At 50.9% G+C, this 20,382-nt stretch overlaps 1 protein-coding gene across 1 annotated transcript in view; it reads left to right on the plus strand.

Moving 5' to 3' along the window:
* Positions 1-20,382, plus strand: part of IGSF21 (immunoglobin superfamily member 21) — a 273,045-nt gene that overhangs the window by 57,357 nt on the left and 195,306 nt on the right. The window lies entirely within an intron of this gene.

Here is a 20,382-nt window from a genome sequence, read left to right on the forward strand (position 1 = left end):
GCCATCGCTGCCCCTTTCGATTGCTTAACAAGAATAACTTTTATACACCAGGGATGGCCCTGCTCCCCGGCGCCTTCGGCTGTCTGTTAGTGTTCACTTATGCAACCACTTCAGACGTCCTAGCTGACCCTGGGCATCTAGTGCTGCTGTCTCTCTGCCGAGGTTTATCCTGGGGTTAGTTTGTTTGCTCTGGTGGGGAAGAAATGAATTCAGAATCTGTCAATCCGAGGCACCTGCTAGTCTCATTTAGCTATCCCCATCCCTCTGCTTTCACTACAGCTCCAAAAGTGTCATGTCTTCCTTATTATTCAGCTTGCCAACCGTGCTCGGGGCCCCATTGTGTCAGGTGCTGTACACCCACCCAAAGAGCTGACCACGGAAATGTTGTTGTTAATATAGAATGAAATTGAGGGCTTGTCTACACTTTAAGGTTCATTCGGATTAAGACAGGATATGAATTTAAAGTGCAATGGCTGCTCCTGAATAACTCCATATGTAGACATCCTGATTCTAGGATGAGCGTGGCTTGTTCTAGTTGGTCCTAAACCACTTTCAAAGTGAATTAAGCTAAACAAGAACAAGGCGCTCCATGTGTAGACAAGACCCGAGACAAACCTTGAGTGATCGTCGCATAGAAAGTCAGTGTCCAAAGCAATATTTGAATCCTGGTGTCTTGTGGGTTAGTCCACTGCCTTAAGCACAGACTGCGCCGGTCTTAGCTAGCCACTGAATCTAGGAGTCAGTATCCTGTCACGCCAGCATGGCCTGCAATGCTGGGAATGGACTCCAACAAGCAGAGCTGGACAGAAAAATTGTTCTGGGAACATCCTGTTGACTTCTCAGCAGAGTTTGTCTCCCCTGTTCGTGCCCCTTTTTTATTTATTTTCCACTTCCGTTTGCCTGAGCACCTGCCCCTCTGGGAATGGGGAATATGGCGGGCAGTAGGGCTGTTACCCAGGTCCTTAGGACAAGCGGGGAGTTGGGGACACATTGTGAGGTGATGAGCACTGGTCACAGAAGCTTCAATGGGACTGTAGTCAATCAGAAAACGGGCAGTTTGTTCGAAATCAGGGCGCTTTCGCTGGAATTTTGTTTCAGAAGAAAACGGGCGGGGGAGTGGGGGTTTCCTGAACAAAAAGTTTTGATGGCTTTTTCTGAAATGACTTTTAGTTTCAAACTTTTTTTTTTATTTTGTGTTGTGTCCTATATTGTGTTACTCTATTATAATCAAATCTACCATTTAAAAAGCTGAACTTGAAACCAAAGGATTTTCCTGAAACAAATCATTTTGATGGACCAGAAACAAAAAAAATTTTTTTTTCAGCATTTCCTTTTGTGCTAAGTCCCAGCGACAATCTCATTAATCTCATGCCTGCCGTGACCCATTAGCGAGGGAAATTTGCGGCGTCGGCAAATTCCCAATGGCTCCTGGCAGAAGGGGAGGCAGCCGGCTGCTTTTAAAGCCCTCGGTGCCTCATCTGGAGCTGGCACACGCAGTCGCTGATGGAGTGGGGCCAGCTGGGGGCACAGCACGGGGGCTCCGACTGTGTGCTGGTGTCAGGGGCAGCGCATTCATCCGATCGGGGGCAGGCAGAGCCCGCTGCAGCAATGACCCCGGCTGGCTGACCACAGCGGCGTTGAGTGCTCGGGAGTGTGGCTGGCAGAATGTGTGATGGGGGCTCCCACAAGTGGGCATGAGGGGCTGGGGGTGTCTATACACTGCTAGACGGGCACTTTGTTTAGATAAGTGGCTGGATTTTCAGCCTGAAATGAGCCGGCACTGGGGTAAGGGCAACAGCCTCCAATAGTTGCTCTCCAAGGGCCCGATCCTCCTTTTGAAGTCAGTGGCAATCAACACCTTGCTGGATCGGGCCCCAGATTAGCACTTCCCAGTGCAATAATACTAAGCCCTGGCTCATCCCCTTCCCCTGCAGAAATGCCATGTGGCTCCAGGCCAGGCCACCTGCTCTTTCCCTGGGAGGGGAGGGAGAGGAGCAGGCACTGGAACGCTGGGGCAAGGCCATAGGGCAGAAGGATGGTGGAAGAAGGAGAGAAATAAATGGATGGTAGTAGTAGGAAAATAGAGGGGAACGAGGAGAGTAAAGACAACGATCCTGCCTCTCAGCTTCTCCATTCCTGCGTGTAGGGCAGAGAAGGGGAGTGGGTCAAGGGGCTCTAAGTCACCCTGTTCCTTCCCCATGTGCTGGACCAGCTTGGGGCCTCCACAACCAGCAGCCTCCGGGCTGGTCTAACTTGTGCTCTGCTTTCCACAGCCACGGGGAAGCAGGGAATAGCTGGAATGCAGGGGACACAAATCACACCCCTATCCAGCCCTGCCCCCAATGGGCCCCTACAGAGAGCTGGGAGCAAGGCCGGTGGATCCCTGATGCCAGCATTACACTGCCAGGGAGCCCCATTGCATGGGGGGAAACCTCGAGGGGGAGGGGCAATTCCACCCGTTCTAGGTCTCTTCACGCCACCCAGAGTCAGTGGGATGGGGAATTGGGTCCTATGGGAACTAGTGAGACCTACCTAGGTTATGGAAACGACCCCCTCTTGAGTGATGCTGAGCTCTTCCTCTGTTGCATTTCCCCCTCCCACGCCCCCTTGCTGTGAGCTGTGACTTCGCCAGCACCAGAGCAGGCCCCGGGCCCCCGGCTACATATTCGAGACGGGGAGCGGGATTGGCTCAGGACCGTGCATGGTTCTCCCCCTGCCAGTCCCATCGCTGCTGGAGTAGCCACGCGGGGCAGGCATTGGAGCCAGGTTACTACGTGCAGCGTTGACGGATGCTCTGCCGCCACTTCTTCTGAGGCGTGTAATGAGCGAGGCGATGAATCGCTGGGGGCGCGTGCCCGGAACTGGATATTTACAGGCATTCTCGTGAAATGTGGGAAGCGCGATGGCGTGTGTTGCTGTGGGAACCCATCAGGATCCGTGCGGATAAGGACACTTCTCTCTCCTCCCGCGACATGCCTGGGAGCTCTGTTCTCTGGAGAAATTTCACATCCTTGCAGAACCTCTTCAAGTATTGCCGGGAATCTGCAGCGGCTGCCCTGCCCTGCACTTTATTAGCCTCTGATGCACTCGGACAAGGATTCCCCCCTCTCCCTAGCCCAGGTGGGTTTAACTTGGGATGCTTTTGCAGTGTTCAGGATTCCCCTAGCAAACGGAGGGAAAACATATCCTCCAGTGCTGGCCTGGTTCTCAGAGTGGCTGAGTACCGTCCACAGCTCCCCCTGGTTGCAGAGGGACTCCTGGATCCACAGCACCTCTGAAAGTGAGGCCTACGTGGTGGGGGTGCTGGTGTCTTCGGGCTCCTTCCTCTCCCCCAGCATGAGGCTCCCATTGCCCTACCCACAAATTAGGATGTTTCTGCCACTCCTGCCAACTCCCAGCCCCGGTGCTTTGCCCAGAGAGCTGGTGCCTGGTGCTCTCGTGTGCCTAGAATGAGATCAGCCCAGCTTGCCCCTTGTTATCCCAGATGATACGTGGATGTAGCTGTAGAGCAAATGGTTCTGGAATGGTGGGGGGGATCCTCTGCTGGGGCAGGAGCTGGAGAGGTTTGACATCGAAGGACGGGTGAGGGTCTCTATGAGCCTTGGGGAGGGAAAATTGGGTAGCTGTTTTGCCTCATCACTTTGCTCCCAGATGAACCCCAAATATTCTGGTCTCTGCAGCTGCATCTTGTTACCCTGAGTGCTGCTACCTGCGGACATGCAGCATCTTGCAGCACCCGATCAGAACGCCTGTCTCCTGACACATGCTGTCCCTGCATCAGTCATTGGGTGCCTGCAGGCTTTGCTCCAGCCGGCATCCCACACCCCAAACTGCATGCTCTGGGGGAGAACTACCTGCCCCTGCTCCTCATGGTGCTGACAAAGCCCTGGCTGGGATGATTTAGTTGGGGTTGGTCCTGCTTTGAGCAGGGGGTGGGACTAGGTGACCTCCTGAGGTCCCCTCCACCCCTGATATTCTATTATTCTATGACCATCCACAGATTGCATACGATTCCTGAGCCCAGTGTAGCCAGTGGTGTACTGTACCGTCTCTGAGCCGTGCTCCATGGCATAGCTCAAACCTGCTGATGGGGGAAGGGAGGGGAGAGAGACAGACATGTGAGCAAACAAGCTATTGCACTGATAAAGTGCCTCCTGCCAGCCGGCTGCATGTCCTGTCAGGCCCAGATAGACTTTAGTGGCTTCGTAGTCCGACTCGCTCTAATGCACGTGGTGCTGTCCCAGCGATGGGTCTAAGGGAGCTCCTACCTGCTTTAAGAAAAGGAGTACTTGTGGCACCTTAGAGACTAACAAATTTATTAGAGCATAAGCTTTCGTGAGCTACAGCTCACTTCATCGGATGCATCCGATGAAGTGAGCTGTAGCTCACGAAAGCTTATGCTCTAATAAATTTGTTAGTCTCTAAGGTGCCACAAGTACTCCTTTTCTTTTTGCGAATACAGACTAACACGGCTGCTACTCTGAAACCTACCTGCTTTAATTTATCAGGGCTGTGCAAATTCTGCTGCAGTTTATCTTCCAGCAGAAAGCTGGTGTTTATAGCGGCTTCTTCAGGAGCCCCTGGAGAGCTGCAGAGCTGGGGCTAACGGGGATAAGAAGAGGGCAAGCGGGGCACCTCCCCGTCCCCGGTACCAGGGGGAGGAGGCAGGTTGCGGGGAGGAGAACTGCCCAGGAGGCAGGGCTGTGCTTCCTGGCTGTTGGCTCTTCGGTGCGGAGGGCGCCCTGTTAACCTTTCGGAGAACGATGCTCGGGCTGCTTTGTGCGGAGCTGGCAGAGCTCCCAGCGCCGTTGCCACCGGCCGGACGTCAGCCAAAATGTCTCCCTAGCTAGCTTTTAATTAATGGAAGCATTATTTATGGTTTGCGTCTCTCTCTTTCTGGCCTCTTGGTGTCCTTGCGACAAACAGGCCTCCCATGCCAGGTGCATGCGCAGGTCAGCTGGCCGAGCGGAGGCCTGCGGACAAGGGAGTATTCTCCATCTCACCGTTCTGCTCCCATTTGGTTCCCAGCTTTGGTGAGTCAGATGGATTTGTTTCGTTTTGCGGGGTCCAAACGATGACTCACAGGGACTCAGCCTAGTAGCCGAGACGCAGCCTGCCACCCTGCGATGTGCAGGGATGTGGGGATGAGCCAGGAGCCAGAGCCAGAGCCTGAGCCAGCCCCGCACCTTCCTTGATAGGACATTTCAGGCGGCTTCACATCTCCACAGAGATGGTGTCTCCTGGGCACCTCCCCTCCTGAGCGCAGTCCGCCGGGCAACCCTGCGGCGGCTGCTTGCTTGGCAAATTACCCCGAGGGCAGGCATCGAAGGAGAGCGAAACCCAAGCGGGAGCTCTCACCGCATGGGCTGAGGAGGAAGAGGATGGGGGTGTGCAGCTCACCCCGGTCCTGGAGAGGAGAGGGAGCGTCGCTTGGCTTTTAGCGGAGGAAGGAAAGATGTGCTGCCCCGTTCCTCCTTACTCAAATCCCGGCCATGAGAAAAGTGTTGACGCAATTGTAGGTGTGTGATGGGATATGGGGGATTTGCCCTTTAAAAAAATAAATATATAAATCAGAATGGAGTCCTGCGTCTCCCTTCCTCTGCCTTTCCTTTTCCCCCGGCACGTTTTCTGGCCTTGGCGGCTTGCTCCCTGGCATGTGCTTTCCAGCTATCTGGTCCTGGGCACATGCTTACCAGCCACCTCTTCTTCCTGCTTCTCTGGTTTCTTCTCCCCTGCTTCCTTACTCATGTCCTGGGCACCTGGCCCGTTCTCCCCTGGGAATATTGCCCAGCCACATGGTGGTCCTCTCCTCCTTCCCCCCTCGCAAGTGCTAGATGCCACTGGACATTTCTCTCCTGCTCTGGGCTCTGCACTCTGAGCGCAGCTCCTTGCCTCCTGTTTGCACCTGAAGGCAGCCCCTAGCGCAAGCAGCTTGGATGGAGTCACCTCCTGGCTTGCAACGGCTCTTCCAAGCACCCCTGCACTTTGCAGCTCGGAGGCTTGTGGAAGAAGGTGAAACCAAGGCGGAGGAGCCCGCCCAAGGTCACCAGCCTGCTGTCCGCGGGCCACCATCGGGTGCTAAACAGAGCTCCGCTGTTCCATGATACATGGTGACTCCAAATCCTCCAGCCGTCGCCAGGGACGTCTATCCCTTCTGACACCTCCCAGCGATGGAGACCTAGCAAATCCACAGCCTGCCAAGGCCCAGCACGTCAAAAATCGCCTCCAAGGTGCAGGCTCCATGCTGGATCCGATCCGGTCCTGGCCTGCTAGCCACGCCCGTGAATCAAAGGGTTCACACCGAGGCTGTGAACAGCAAGGGCCTAGGCCCATCAGTCTCCTGGGTACGTGGCCTGATCTGTTCCCAAGCCTCTCTGCGTTGCCGGTGCTTTGGTGTCAATATCAAGCTGCTTCCTCCTTCTCTATGTCACTTCTCTCCAACTTTCTGAGCGGAATGCCTCCTCCTTGCCCGGCCCAGCAAACAGGCACAGAATAATTAAAGGTGCAAACTGATAAGTGTTTCTTCCCATTTATGCAAATTAGTGAGGTAAGAGGCATATAATTAAATGTTTGTACTTTTAATACACTGCGGTGTGAAGGAAGATGAATTTTAATTACCGGCTCTTAATTGGTTGGTCGGCCTGTTAATATCCTGTTTACACAGTATTAATGCAGTTTGCTCTCCGCCGGCAGGGCTCTCCCTCTCTGCTGTACTGAGGCTCTTCTCCCTGGCCTGTCGCAGCATCGGGGCTCCGGCAGCCTGTTACAGGGTGAGCAGGGAGACTTGGGTTTCACCTAAGCCCTACCTAAGGGTTTGTAGCTGCACCAATGCAGCCTCTTAGGGGAGATGCACTGGACAATGGATAAAGTATCTTGCGGTGGTAGAACGCAGGTCACTTGTTACACGAGGTGCCCGCGAGCCCTCAGAGTGGGTGAATCCAGTGTGTTTCCACCTCATCCCGCCCAAGCTGCGGGGATGCCGGGATTTGGAACCCAGCCTTGTTTCTGGGTTGTTGGTGACCTGCAATGCAGATGATACAAGCACACACTTGCAGCCTTGTGTTCTCAGGTTCACTAGGCTCACTTCAGCGCTGCCATGAAAGCAAAGGACCATAGGGTGGATGTCTCTGGGAGGGAGGCAAGGAAATATCATGCTCCCGTGTGGAAGCTTGAGGCATGAGCAGGGAAGCACATGCAGGGAGTCAGTGTAGGGGATGCTGCGGCCCAGTGGAACTAAGTGGATAAGATACTTCTAATGCTGGCTGTGATGCTGGTTTACTGGGTAGTTTAGGTGCCGATTTTCAAAAGTGGCCACCAAGGGTATATCTACCCTGCACACTAAGCTCAGGCTCTGGATCAGGTTTGAGCCCAAGCCTCCCTACTGTCCACACACAAATTAGTCTGACTCAGGTCAGCTAGCACTCAGGACTAGGGGGGGTGGGTCAGAGCCCGAGTCCCGTGGAAACTCTGATCCAAACCTTGGTTTTGCATCCTGGCTGCAGCCCACACTACAGCCCTGAGTCAAAAGGTCTGTATGGTGCAATGTGAATGTGTTGGCATAGCTGTGGGCCCCGGACCCAGCAATTATAATTCAGGGTTTACAGTGCAGTGTGGACGTTCAAGTGTGGGATTGGAAACACCAAGTTCACCAGCCCAGATCACACAGACCCGATCTTGGTGTACAGTGTTGACGTACCCTAAATCTGTGTATTATAATTTTTGGATGCTCAACTTGGGATACTTGGGACCTGCTTTTACCTGGGACCAGGTATCCCAAGTTGAGCAGCTGCTACTCCCACAGACTTCAAATGAGAACCCAAGTCATCTCAAATCTGGTATCTGGAAAGAGAAGGCCCCCCTCCCCACCAATCAGTGGCCACTTTTGAAAACTTGGGGCTTAATCTCTGAACCTCAAATTCTCCAACTGGAAAACTGGGTTAACATTTACTTATCCAGCTCTTAACGGTTTCGTGTGATTTAATTCAATAATGTTTGCAAAGCACTGTGTAATTGCCAAGCACAGCCACTGGCAGATGGGATTAGAACTCGGGATCACTTAGCTCCTCTTCCACCTGCTAGAATATGGGAATAAACAACACTTGGCTGCTTTCACTTCAGTGAGACCTTTTGAGCAAAAGTGACTTTTCCACTTCACAACATGCAGTAAATAGTTCATGGAGAAATCTGGCTCAGGTTGGCTTCTATGTATTGTGACAAAGTTCTTCCTCTACCTTGGTGGGTCTTGCGCTTATTGGCAGATTTGCTCGCCTTGGAGCTTCATGGCAGCCCTCCGTTTGGCTGTTTTCGTGAACCCACAGTCCAGGTCAACTCCTCCTGTGTCTGACCAGGAGTTGGGAGGTTTGGGGGGAACCCGGGTCTGCCCACTGCTCTGGGTTTCAGCCCAGGGCCCTGTGGAATGCAGCTGTCTAGAGTGCCTGCTGGAACAGCTGTGCAACAGCTACAACTCCCTGGGCTACTCCCAACACCTTCTTTATCCTCACCATAGGACCTTTTTCCTGGTGTTTGATAATGCTTTTCTCCTCAGTCCTCCAACAGTCCGCGTTCTTACTCTCAGCTCCTTGCGCCTCTTGCTCCCAGCTCCTTACACGCGCATCACAAACTGAAGTGAGCTCCTTTTTAAACCCAGGTGTCCTGATTAGCCTGCCTTAATTGATTCTAGCAGCTTCTTGCTTGGCTTTAGGTGTTCTAATCAGCCTAAGACAATCTGTCTTAATTGTCTCCAGAAGGCTCCTGATTGTTCTGGAACCTTCCCTGTTGCCTTACTCAGGGAAAAGGGACCTACTTAACCTGGGGCTAATATATCTGCCTTCTATTATTCTCCTGTAGCCATCTGGCCTGACCCTGTCACAGTATATATGCAAAAATGCTACCATTTCACACAAGTTTTATAAGCTCTTGACCAGACAGTGTTCCATAAAAAGTTTTTTGCAACATATGTGTGACCCAGTTCTGGTTTAATTGGTTCACCAGCAGGGACTTTTGCAGGGATTGCCCATGTACTGTTAGGAAGGGTTTTATATGTAGGATCGCAATGGTGGGAACTGGAAAAGTTCTGAAATTTGCCATAATAGCCGGAAAGTGGCTTGGTATAGTGTCTTCGGTATTGTATTTGCAATGCACAGGCAGGCCCCTGGGAACACTTAGATTCATAGATTCCAATGCCAGAAGTAACCATTGTGATCATCTAGTCTGACCTCCTGAGTAGCACACACCATAGAACTTCCCCAGAATAATCCCTAGAGCAGATCTTTTAGAAATGCATCCAATGGAGAATCCATCACAATCCTTGGTATGTTGTTCCAATGGTTAATTATCCTCACTGATAAAAATGTATGCCTTATTTCCAGGCTGAATTTGTCTAGCTTCAACTTCCCAGCCATTGGATCATGCTAGACCTTTCTCTGCTAGATTGAAGAGCTCATTATTAAATATCTGTTCCCTGTGTAAATACTTATAGATTGGAATCAAGTCACCCCTTCACCTTCTCTAACTTGCCTAGGGAGGTTGTGGAATCTCCATCATTGTAGATTTTTAAGATCAGGTTAGACAAACACCTGTCAGGGATGGTCTAGAATCGATAATACCTAGTCCTGCCATGAGTGCAGAGGACTGGACTAGATGACCTCTTGAGGTCCCTTCCAGTCCTATAATTCTCTTTGTTATGCTAGCTAGATAGACTCAAGGAACTCAATTACTATAAAGCATGTTTTCTCATCCTTTAAGTCATTCTCATGGCTCTTCTCCGAACCCTCTCTCATTTTTCAACAATCTTCTTGAAACCCTGAGCCATCTCCTAGGAAAAGTCATTCCCAGGTCCACTGACTGAGCTTTGTGTAGCTTAGAATCTTGTGGGGTCCTTAAACTCGGATGCTCTTTGGGACATTAAAGATTTTATGGCATTTCTCATCCAAGCAGGAGGATTACTCCAGGATTGGCCAAAATTCTCCTTAGCCTCTACCCCCACTACAACCCTGAGCTGGTTGATTGCTACCCTCCTGCACCCTAGAGATGGCTGCATCTCACTAGTGTGGTATGTCTTTTGTGTATAGTTTGTGAAGAGCTTTGGAATCCTTTGAGGATAGGGGAAGGTTTACTGTGCATGGGAAATATGTAATATTAGGATAACTATACTGCTAATTACAAGTGAGCTGTAGCTCACGAAAGCTTATGCTCTAATAAATTTGTTAGTCTCTAGGGTGACACAAGTACTCCTTTTCTTTTTACTACTGATTGTTTACTCTGTGTTCTGGTAGGACACAGAGACCCCCAGCTGAGATCAGGGCTCCATTGTGTTAAGCCCTGGGCAGCTGTATGGTATGAGAAGCTCACAGACCAGACATAGGCACAGAAGGGTGAAACGGCAGGAACGGAGCCAGGGCTGGGAACCCAGCTCTGCTGTCTCCATGGCCAGTGTGCTATCCAGTAGACCACATTGCCTTTACATGACAGGATGAACATTGGAGGAGAGGATGTGGGGGCAGGGAGAGCAGGGTTGGAAACAGAATGGCAGCCCCAGCACATTTCCAACGAGCTTTCAGGTGGGAGGGATCCAGGAGTGGGGGCCCGATCCTGCCCCCATTGAAGTTGACGCACGTTTTGCAATCCACTTCAATGGGCACAAGATCATCCCTTTAACCTGTTCCCTGCAGGGCACTGGGGGTGGCATTTCCTCCTCCTTGCCTTTCACACGTCTGGGCACAAAGCCTGCCAAGCTACTCAATATTAATGAGGCAGACTTGCATGTATTCACCCTCCCAGCTAAAGTCTTTAGCAAACACACACACGTTTTCTTCCCCCACCTTCTTTTTTACAAAAGCAGCAGCTCATTTGGAAGTGTGAAGCCTGTTGTGTCTGCCACATCCGATTTCATTTGGTGTCATTTAACCTGCGTTAAAATATTTATTCCCCCGTTAAAATGGTTACAGCTAAGAGTGTGCTGGCACTTTGCTCATGATAACAAAGAGGAAAGCCCCAAGAATAGACTGATCCGGCACTCCCAGAATCGGGCTGTTAGATTTTTTTTTTTTTTTTTTATTCCACCCCACATGTGTTCCTCCCCTCACCCCACAGTTAACAGTGAGAGGCAGTGACACATTTGAATTGTAAATTTCCTGTAAGATCATAAATACGGCATTTCTGGAGCCAGGGACAGAATAGGAGAGAGAGAGAGAGAGAGAGAGGAGTATTTTGCCATGCTCACAGGAAAGAGAACAATTGCTGGCATTTAATCTTTAATGAACAAGATGTTACAAAATGTAGCGAGTTAAGATATGTTTACTTAACTGTTTCTGCTCTAGTCTTGGTTTGGTTCAACTGGTAGCAGTTGTGGCTCTTGGTCTCAGAAGGTTGTGGGTCCAAGTCCTGCACCCCACCTTGAGGCTCTGTGTTATACAATTGCAGCGTTGTGTTCTCATTGCCTTTACTTTCCTCCACCCTCTCGGTCATGTCCAGTACCTTGGTGTTGTCATGTCTCATCCTAGATTCTCTTTTTGTGTCGCACTTTATTTCCACTGGGTGAAATCTTGGCCCCACTGAAGTCAATAGCAAAACTCGCGTTGACTTGCACAGGGCCTGGATTTCACCTGAAGGGCCTGATTCTCCTAATTTACATCCCTATGCTTCAGCTGAGTCACTTCTCATTCACACAGTATGAATGGGATGGGAATCAGACCCAGTCTGTTTAGCAACTCCTTAGGGCTTCACAGTGCAGGATTTGTCATTGGTTACCTGTTCCTGGATCAATAGTAGGTCACTACCTAGCATGCCTAGTCTGGATGACCTCTTGTTAGGAAGCTAGACTGAGGTCTTTGCTGGCTACTGCAGGTGGGAATTAATTATCGCAACCGCTCCATGTAATACAGGTACCTGGCCAGTGGTCCTCCACTCTGTAAATGTCCCAGATTGTTTCTAAGGCTGCAGCAGAACCAGCAACGTCTCCTGCACTAGCCTCTGGCATCTAAGTGGTTTGCTGGTTGTGCGCACTAGGAAAAGGGAGAAAGCTGATCACCTGCACAGGCTGGGCAGCCCCTGTCCAGCATTGCACATTTGCCGTTGCTCATCATGAGAGTGTCTTGTCTACCTTCACAGTGATATTGGCCACAGCCAGAGGTGGGATACTGGACCTGATGGACCAATGAACTGATCTGGGATGGCAAATCCTAAGTCCCTTTGTAAAGAGCTTTGGGGTACCTGTTGCTTAAAATCAAAGGGCACAAAAACCATTGATTTCAGCGGAGTTGTGCCTATGCTAGGAGGGACTCAGAGTTACCTCTGTGACTCCCATGGCACCCAGAAGCAGTGCTGATTCATCCATGTTGCATCGGGGTCATTACGAATTAAACTCCAGGCACATGGGCCCCTCGGTGCTGCATCAGAGCACAATGTCAGAACTGGCTGGCTTCCATCGTCAGAGCGGAGAAGATATAGGGAAGAGAGAGGCCACAATTAAAGAGAATAATGGAAAGGCCAAAGAGAAGTAGTGGGGGCCAGGGAAGGGGTTAAATCTAGAGCCAAAGAGGTAAAGGAGATGAGAGAGGCCAAGCACAAGATCCGGACCTGGAGCTAAAGAGAAAGAGGAGGAAAAGGGCCATAAAAGAAAATGAAGCTCGGGAGAAGAAAGATGCCAGGTTTATTATTAGCCAGCTGAATGCAAAGCGGAATAATCTTCTCAGTAGGCTCTCAAAGTCTACCCTGGCCACCTGTGGAGGTCTCTAGAGTTAGTCTCGTTGAGCTTTTCGATATTTAATAAGCCTTTCTGAAGCTAAAAGAGGAGAGGATGTGCTGGAAGGCACCGAAAGGATTAATGTGGTTTGCCCCACACCTAGAAATGTTACCCACTCTGCTGGGTTATTACTCGCCTCTCCCTCTTTGCTGCTTGCTCCGGTCTAGATCGCAGCACAACTGCAGTGAGGAAACTGGTTTCTTCGTTTCAGAGCAGCAGCCGTGTTAGTCTGTATTCGCAAAAAGAAAAGGAGTACTTGTGGCACCTTAGAGACTAACAAATTTATTAGAGCATAAGCTTTCGTGAGCTACAGCTCACTTCATCGGATGCATTTGGTTTCTTCGTGTGACTCTTTCCAAATTGTCCCCAAGACGTTTGGCATTTCCTGGAGTACAAGAGCTGCAGCTATGGATGGCAGGCAGTGCCCGCAATGCAGTGCTGTCAGGTTAGGTCATCCGGGCGGGGCTACGCTAAGTGATTGTCCTGTGTGATACCTGTGTTGTCTGGCCTGGGTCCTGGGTGTGCATGTTTAAACTGCTGAAGAACCGAGACTTACCTTTTTGATGAACGAACCGGTGGGCCAGATTCTCCGTTGGTGTAAATCAGTGTAACTCCTTTGAGGACAATGGACCAGATTCCAGGCTGATCATTGCTCCATGAAGTCAACGGCCCGTTGATGCCAGCTGAGGATTTGGCCTAGTATGTCTGTGGCAGTGTGGGGGAAGCTATGAGACCATGTAAGACAACAGAGTTGCTATCTCACATCCAGTCTCAGTGCTTCTCCTCTAGGGTGACCAGATGTCCCAGTTTTTACAGGGACAGTCCTGACGTTCTGGGCTTTGTCTTATATAGAGGCCTATTATCCCCCCACCCCTGTCTGGACTTTGCACACGTGCTATCCGCTCACCCTATTCTCCTCCCAGGGGTTACACCCAGAGTCTCTTCCAAGACAACACACAGTTCCTGTTCCAGTTCTTCAGCTCCTAAAGGCCAGGTTCTCCTTCCCACCATAAAATTACTCTCCTCCAAAAAACCTCCCATGCTGGGGCTTTGCACCATACCTGACGATAAGCGTTTGGAGCTCCTAAATCTCCAGCATTGGACAGAGCCAAACTAGGGCAACGCAGGTTCTGCAACACTCTCCTCCCAGTTATGTTCTGATTAGCTCTACTCTGCACTGCCCATTCAGCTGCCCAAAAGGCAATCAAACTAGCGCTTAGGAGACATCATTGAAGCTCTGCAGATGTATCCTGATTTACACCAGTGATGATTTCCTCCAGTTGCCAGGGAAGCTTCAGCTTTACCTAACGTTCACCCTCTCGGCCACTTGGGATTGGGAGGATTGGGGCAACTGACCTTCCTTCTGCTGATTCCCGGTTAGAGCGATGTGCACAATGTGGGGTTTTTTTGGTCTTCTGGCAAGTCTGAAAAACATCCACAAAATGTTTCGCTTTAGTTAAACCAAAAACAAATTAAAAAAAAAATTTTTTGGCAAATGGTAACATTTGTTTCAGCATGAACAAAACGTTTTGTTTTTCGACTTTGAGCATTTTTTTAATACTTTTGCATTTTTTTCCTAATAAAATCAGAAAAAAATGAAAATAAGAGTAATTTCAAACAAGAAACATTGAAGCATCTTGTTTCCAAAATGTTGAAAAGTTTTGGGGTTTTTGTTGTTTTTTTGAAAATTTGGCTGCAACAATTGGGCAAAACTGATGTGAATTCATGAAACATTTTCATACCCTGGCATCTGCATTTCCCCCTCTTTCTCCTCCCCCCCCCCCCAAAAAAAAAAGGGTTTGGGCTGAAAATTTTCACCATAGATTTGAAATGTGTCTCAAGGCTGTCTGCGCCGTCTAGCTTTCAGCTGCTTTATACCCCTAATCTCTCCACACAGGCCCGCTGTTTACACACAATCTGATTGCTAACACAGTGGATGCAGCGCCTGCAGCTAGAAAAACACAGCAGGGCTTACACAAAAGGCCTGATGAGGAACAAAAAGAACCTGCCAGTTGCGTAGGAAATGTATAAGCGGTGACCTGGGTGCAATGTGTGGCCAGGCTGGGGGCTCACCCTCTGAGTACCTCCCAGTCACTGCCATGATGGTGCTGATGCCTGGCTCCTCCCTTCCTCCAACTAAAGGGAACATTATACTTTTGAGCACAAGCCCCTACAAACCACTCAAAGCCAAAGCCCATAAATTTTCTGAGACCAGTTTGTCCCCAGGTCCTGGAACAAGGCCGCTTGCCCTTCACCAGTGGATCTCTTCACATGGGTAGATGCAAAAAGAAAAGGAGGACTTGTGGCACCTTAGAGACTAACACATTTATTTGAGCATAAGCTTTCATGAGCTACAGCTCACTTCATCGGATGCATATGGTGGAAAATACAGAGGGGAGATTGATATACACACACAGAGAACATGAAACAATGGGTTTTATCATACACACTGTAAGGAGAGTGATCACTTAAGATAAGCCATCACCAGCAGCAGGGGGGGGAAAGGAGGAAAACCTTTCATGGTGACAAGCAAGATAGGCTATTTCCAGCAGTTAACAAGAACAACTGAGGAACAGTGGAGGGTGGAGTGGGGGGGGAGAAATAACATGGGAAAATAGTTTTACTTTGTGTAATGACTCATTCATTCCCAGTCTCTATTCAAGCCTAAGTTAATTGTATCCAGTTTGCAAATTAATTCCAATTCAGCAGTCTCTCTTGGAGTCTGTTTTTGAAGATTTTTGTTGAAGGGTAGCCACCCTCAGGTCTGTAATTGAGTGACCGGAGAGATTGAAGTGTTCTCCAACTGGTTTCCCAGGGTTCACCGTTCTGGGCCATTTGTCCCCTGGTGCCATGTGCTTTTATGCTGTGTGACCTTTGCCTCCAGTGCCATGTTCACTGATGCACTGTGGTTCACTGCTCAATGCCCATTGCCTGCCTTTGCCATTTTCATGCATGCTGTCGGGGTTCGGGGCTTTGCCTTACCCCCAGAGTTCTCTTTTCTTTGACTCTCGCTGGTATCCTGCGTTCACCAGTGCTCTCAGAGGGCCCTTTTCATGCCCTGATCACCTGCATGCTGACTCTTTCATTTCCATGGCTTTGTGCCCATGTCCCCAGGACATCCTCTTGCACTGCAGGGAACCAGACGTAGCTCCTGCCTGATGGCCGGGGCTGGGCATTGCTTTGTGCCTTTCTTGCAGAGCTTTCCGTGCCCAACTATGGGGTCCGAGGCTGTGCTGGAAAAGAAGAGCCAGCACGCTGGGGTGCCTGGTGAACAAGAGAGTGAAATCTTGGATGGTCCCTTGCTCCTTCCTTTCTTGGTCTTGCTGACATCAACTGTATCCTAGTCATGTTGATGAGTGAGCCCAGCCCAGCACAAAGGCCACCAAATGCCAGTTGTGGTGCTCTCTCCTTGGCAGGCTGGCACCCGGGGCTGAGCCTGGCTGCCCTTGCTTGAGCATCTGGGGCACGGAGCAAGGACAGAGACCGGTGGCAAGAGGGGGGGAGCGGAATCCAGGCGAGCACGTGCGGCGCTGTCAGTTCTAAAAGAGAGTGATGGAAGCCCGCAAATGAAATGGCGTGAATTATGCATGAGCCCTGCTAATCATGCACTGATTAAAATGATGATGTGTTAATATTATCTCTGGCACCTCAGCAGAGGGGAACTTGTGGACACCTGAGGGGCGGGGGTGAGACATGAACAGCCAGTCTTATCCCAGCTCCTCCAGACTCTTCTCCCCGCACTGGGTCTGATGCTACAGCCGGAGAGGCCCATGTGCGTTTAGGGGGCCCAAGGACAGGAACCCACACTGCTGCTTGGACTCCTGTGTGCGGGAAAGAGCGAGGGTTGCTACCCATCCTGACCTGAATGGGATTCAACCAGTCCCGCCGGACCAGTCAGATAGACCCGTGTCCCACAGCACTATCGTACCAATGTGGGGTGAGCGCCCCACAGCTGCAAGAATTAATCACCTGAAGCAGCAGGTGCTGATTTGAATCAAATCCAGTTCAGTGGCCTGTTGTATCTCCTGCTTCCTTAAGCTGTAAGGGACCGAAGGGAGCTCAAGTCAAGCCTTCCAAGGGAAGCAGTGGGGGCAAAAGATCTATCTGACTTTAAGATTCTACTCGATAAGTTTATGGAGGAGATGGTATGATGGGATAATGTGATTTTGGTAAGTAATTGATCTTTAAATATTCAGGGTGAATAGGCCTAATCCCCTGAGATGGGATATTAGATGGATGGGATCTGAGTTACCCAGGAAAGAATTTTCTGTAGTATCTGGCTGGTGAATCTTGCCCATATGCTCAGGGTTCAGCTGATCGCCATATTTGGGGTCGGGAAGGAATTTTCCTCCAGGGCAGATTGGAAGAGGCCCTGGAGGTTTTTTGCCTTCCTTTGTAGCATGGGTGACTTGAGGGAGGCTTCTCTGCTCCTTGAAGTCTTTAAACCATGATTTGAGGACTTCAATATCTCAGACATAGGTGAGATTTTTTGTAGGAGCGGGTGGGTGAGATTCTGTGGCCTGCGCTGTGCAGGAGGTCGGACTAGATGATCAGAATGGTCCCTTCTGACCTTAGTATCTATGAAACAAGTGGAATAGGGAGCTAGCAAGCCCCCAGGCTGCACATAAATACCGCGCTGCCGTGAGACCATGGTGATAGGCGCACTCTAGATAGATACGAGGGAGCTCGCTGAGCAGGACACCTCTCTGGTTGGGAGGGTGGTGATGTGGTTTTGGAAGTAGGAAGAAACCAGTTTGATATTGGCTTCACCCTCTTCCGTGCCCTGCCCCGGGCACAGCTCTGTGAATTCCTGGCAGATGTTTCGCGCTCCGTGGATGACTTTAGTAGTGTCACTAAAACATGGAGAATGACAGGGCTGTGCTGATTTAGAGACTTCTGTTCTGTTGCAATAGTCAGTGCCAGCCTATTGGAATAACCAGGTGGGTGGGCAGAGCCCACCAGAACAAAAGGTCCGCCCCCTCAAATAGGGGAGGGGCCACAGAGCCAGCAATCAACTAAATATGGGGGTCAACAAATGAGCAAACAGGAACGGGAGTGGGGGTCAGAGGTGTATTGTCAGTACCAGCCTGGGTGAATCCTAAGGGGAGATGGGCAGAGCCCAGAGGAACTAAAAAGACACCGCAGATTGGGGAGGGGCCACAGGATTTAGGAGACAACTGAGTGTGAGGGATAACAAATGATAGGGGTGGGACTTGGGGGGCTCAAAAGTGTCTAGTCAGTACCTAGGACAGCCCTGAAACTGCAGGTGACTTTGATCCACAGAACAGGTATGGTGTGATAAGCATCCCTCATCTCATCCAACCATGTGCTTCAACCTGGAGGGGTCTCTCTGTACTAAGAGGGGAGCCCATCTCCAGGGCTGATTCAGTCTTTGGCTGCCAGCAGGGATCCCAGTCAGGGCCAATTAAGGCGGTGATTTTGAAGGTGTAGCTCACCCGCTCTGCAAGTCTTGAGGGGACACGTTGCAAAGCCAGTAGTGTATGCGGCCTTCGTGTGGGGAGGCTGCCAGCTTTGTCCCTGTTAGTACCACGTGGCAGTCAGGGATGCTCAGTCAAACCCCTGACCAGAGGGAGTAAACCCTGAAGGAGGTGAAAGGAAAGATGGGCCGGGGTGCAGTAAGGGAGAAGCAGGGATTGGCAGTGGCTGTGGATTCTGACAGGCTAGATCTATAGTGCACTGCTTGATGTGGACGCTCCTGGGTTCACTCCTGGCCGTTCTGCCTTGCACGTCGCATTGTGAGGCTGTGGCCCCTGGAAACGCTAATTCCTCCACTGCAGTGAATTCACTCCATGGCCACTAAGGACACCTGTGGGTTGGACCATTGTTTTGGCTGGAGAGAAGGTGCAAACGTGGTTACATAAGATCCTCCTGTGACCAGTTGCCTTTTAACTGCACTTAGAGTGGCTTCCCATACATACAACAATAAATGTTTTTATTCCCAACCTCTGCCATTGCCCGGGTTCTGCACAACGCAGGCTAGAATGTGGTTCACAAGCCGGCCAAGTGTGTTTGTGTCCTGCTCTGGTGACTGGCTCGCAAAGAGGCTATAATGCCAGTTACTACATAATTCAACGGCCCGCTCGTCTCGCTTGGACAAGAACTCCCAGGAGCAGGGTGAAGATGTGGACATAGGCGGCGAGTTCTGTGGGCCCGTGGTGCCCGGGCACCAGGAATATTCCTGTCCCAGGGGCCCAGCTCCAGCAAAGTTTTCCCCCCCCCCCCCACACACACACACACTGCCACCCCGGGGTGATTTAAAACAGCCTGGGGGCTCCCGCCGCCACCCAGCAGTGGAAGCTGCAGGGGCAGTGCCTGGAGACAGCAGCGTGAGGAGACCACCCCCCTGCCTACCCCGCCTAGGAGCCGCTGCTGGAGAGGGTGCCCCAGGTAAGCATTGAACTTCCCCATCCACTTCCAGAGCCTGCACCCCCAACTCCCTCTTGCACTCCCACCTCTCCCCTGTACCTACCTTTGTCCCCAAACTCCCTCCCAGAGTCTACACACCCACCCCCTCTACCCCCCCCCCCCCCCCCCGCCCAGGGCCTGCACCCAGCAACCCAAACTCATTCCCAGAGCCTGCACTCCAGACCTCTTCCCCCACCCAAACTCCCTCCCGGAGCCTGACCTCTCACCCCTTCTGCACCCAAACTCCCTCTCAGAGCCTGCATCCCCACCCCATCATGCACCCCAATCGCCTGAACCCCAGACCCCCTCCCCCACCCAAACTCCCTCCCAGAGCCTTAGGCAGGTGTGTGGGGGGAGTTTGTGGGAGGAGGGGGAGTTCTGGATGTTCTGGGCACCACCAAAATTTCTACAAACCTGCTGCCCCTGGATGTGGAAGTACCTGCAAGGATGGAAAGGTGCTGAAGAATCGCTGTTACCCCCCATCTTCTCCCCCCCCCCCCCACAGCTGCCACAATAGGGATTTAGAAATGCGATCCCAGCCGCAAAACCACAATCCTCCAGCCATGAAGAAATTATACCTAGCTCTTCCAAAGAGCTTCGCAAAGGCAGCCAGTATCATTATCCCTATTCTACAGACTGGAGAATGAAGGGGAAATGACTTGTTCAAGGTCCCACAGCAAGTCTGTGGCAGAGCCAGGAGCTGACTCTTGTTCAATGGCCCTACCCACTGGACCACACTTCCTATCCATAGGCTTAGCCTGTTGCTCTAGCCTGGGACACTGGCTCTTTTGGACAGGGAGATGAGGCAGGTGTAGGAGAGATTCCCAGCCTTACAGAGAGGCACAATCCTAGAATATCAGGATGGGAAGGGACCTCAGGAGGTCATCTAGTCCAACCCCCCGCTCAAAGCAGGACCAATCCCCAATTTTTTTTGCCCCAGATTCCTAAATGGCCCCCTCAAGGATTGAACTCACAACCCTGGGTTTAGCAGACCAAACTACTAAGCTATCCCTATTGAATCCTGCTGCGTTGTTTCCCTCCTCCTTTCAGAGTGAGAGGCCATAAATTAGCTACCCATGTCACCTGTTTAAAATTAGCCTTCAGAAACCTCCGACAGCTGAGACATTAATAAACAGGAAAAGGAGCCAGCGAATAAATATTAATATTAGATTAACACTGTCTCTAGGTTTATTTAAAAAAAAAACCCAAACTGC

Source organism: Dermochelys coriacea, chromosome 18 (genome assembly GCF_009764565.3).
Source record: "Dermochelys coriacea isolate rDerCor1 chromosome 18, rDerCor1.pri.v4, whole genome shotgun sequence".
Classification (NCBI taxonomy): domain Eukaryota; kingdom Metazoa; phylum Chordata; order Testudines; family Dermochelyidae; genus Dermochelys; species Dermochelys coriacea.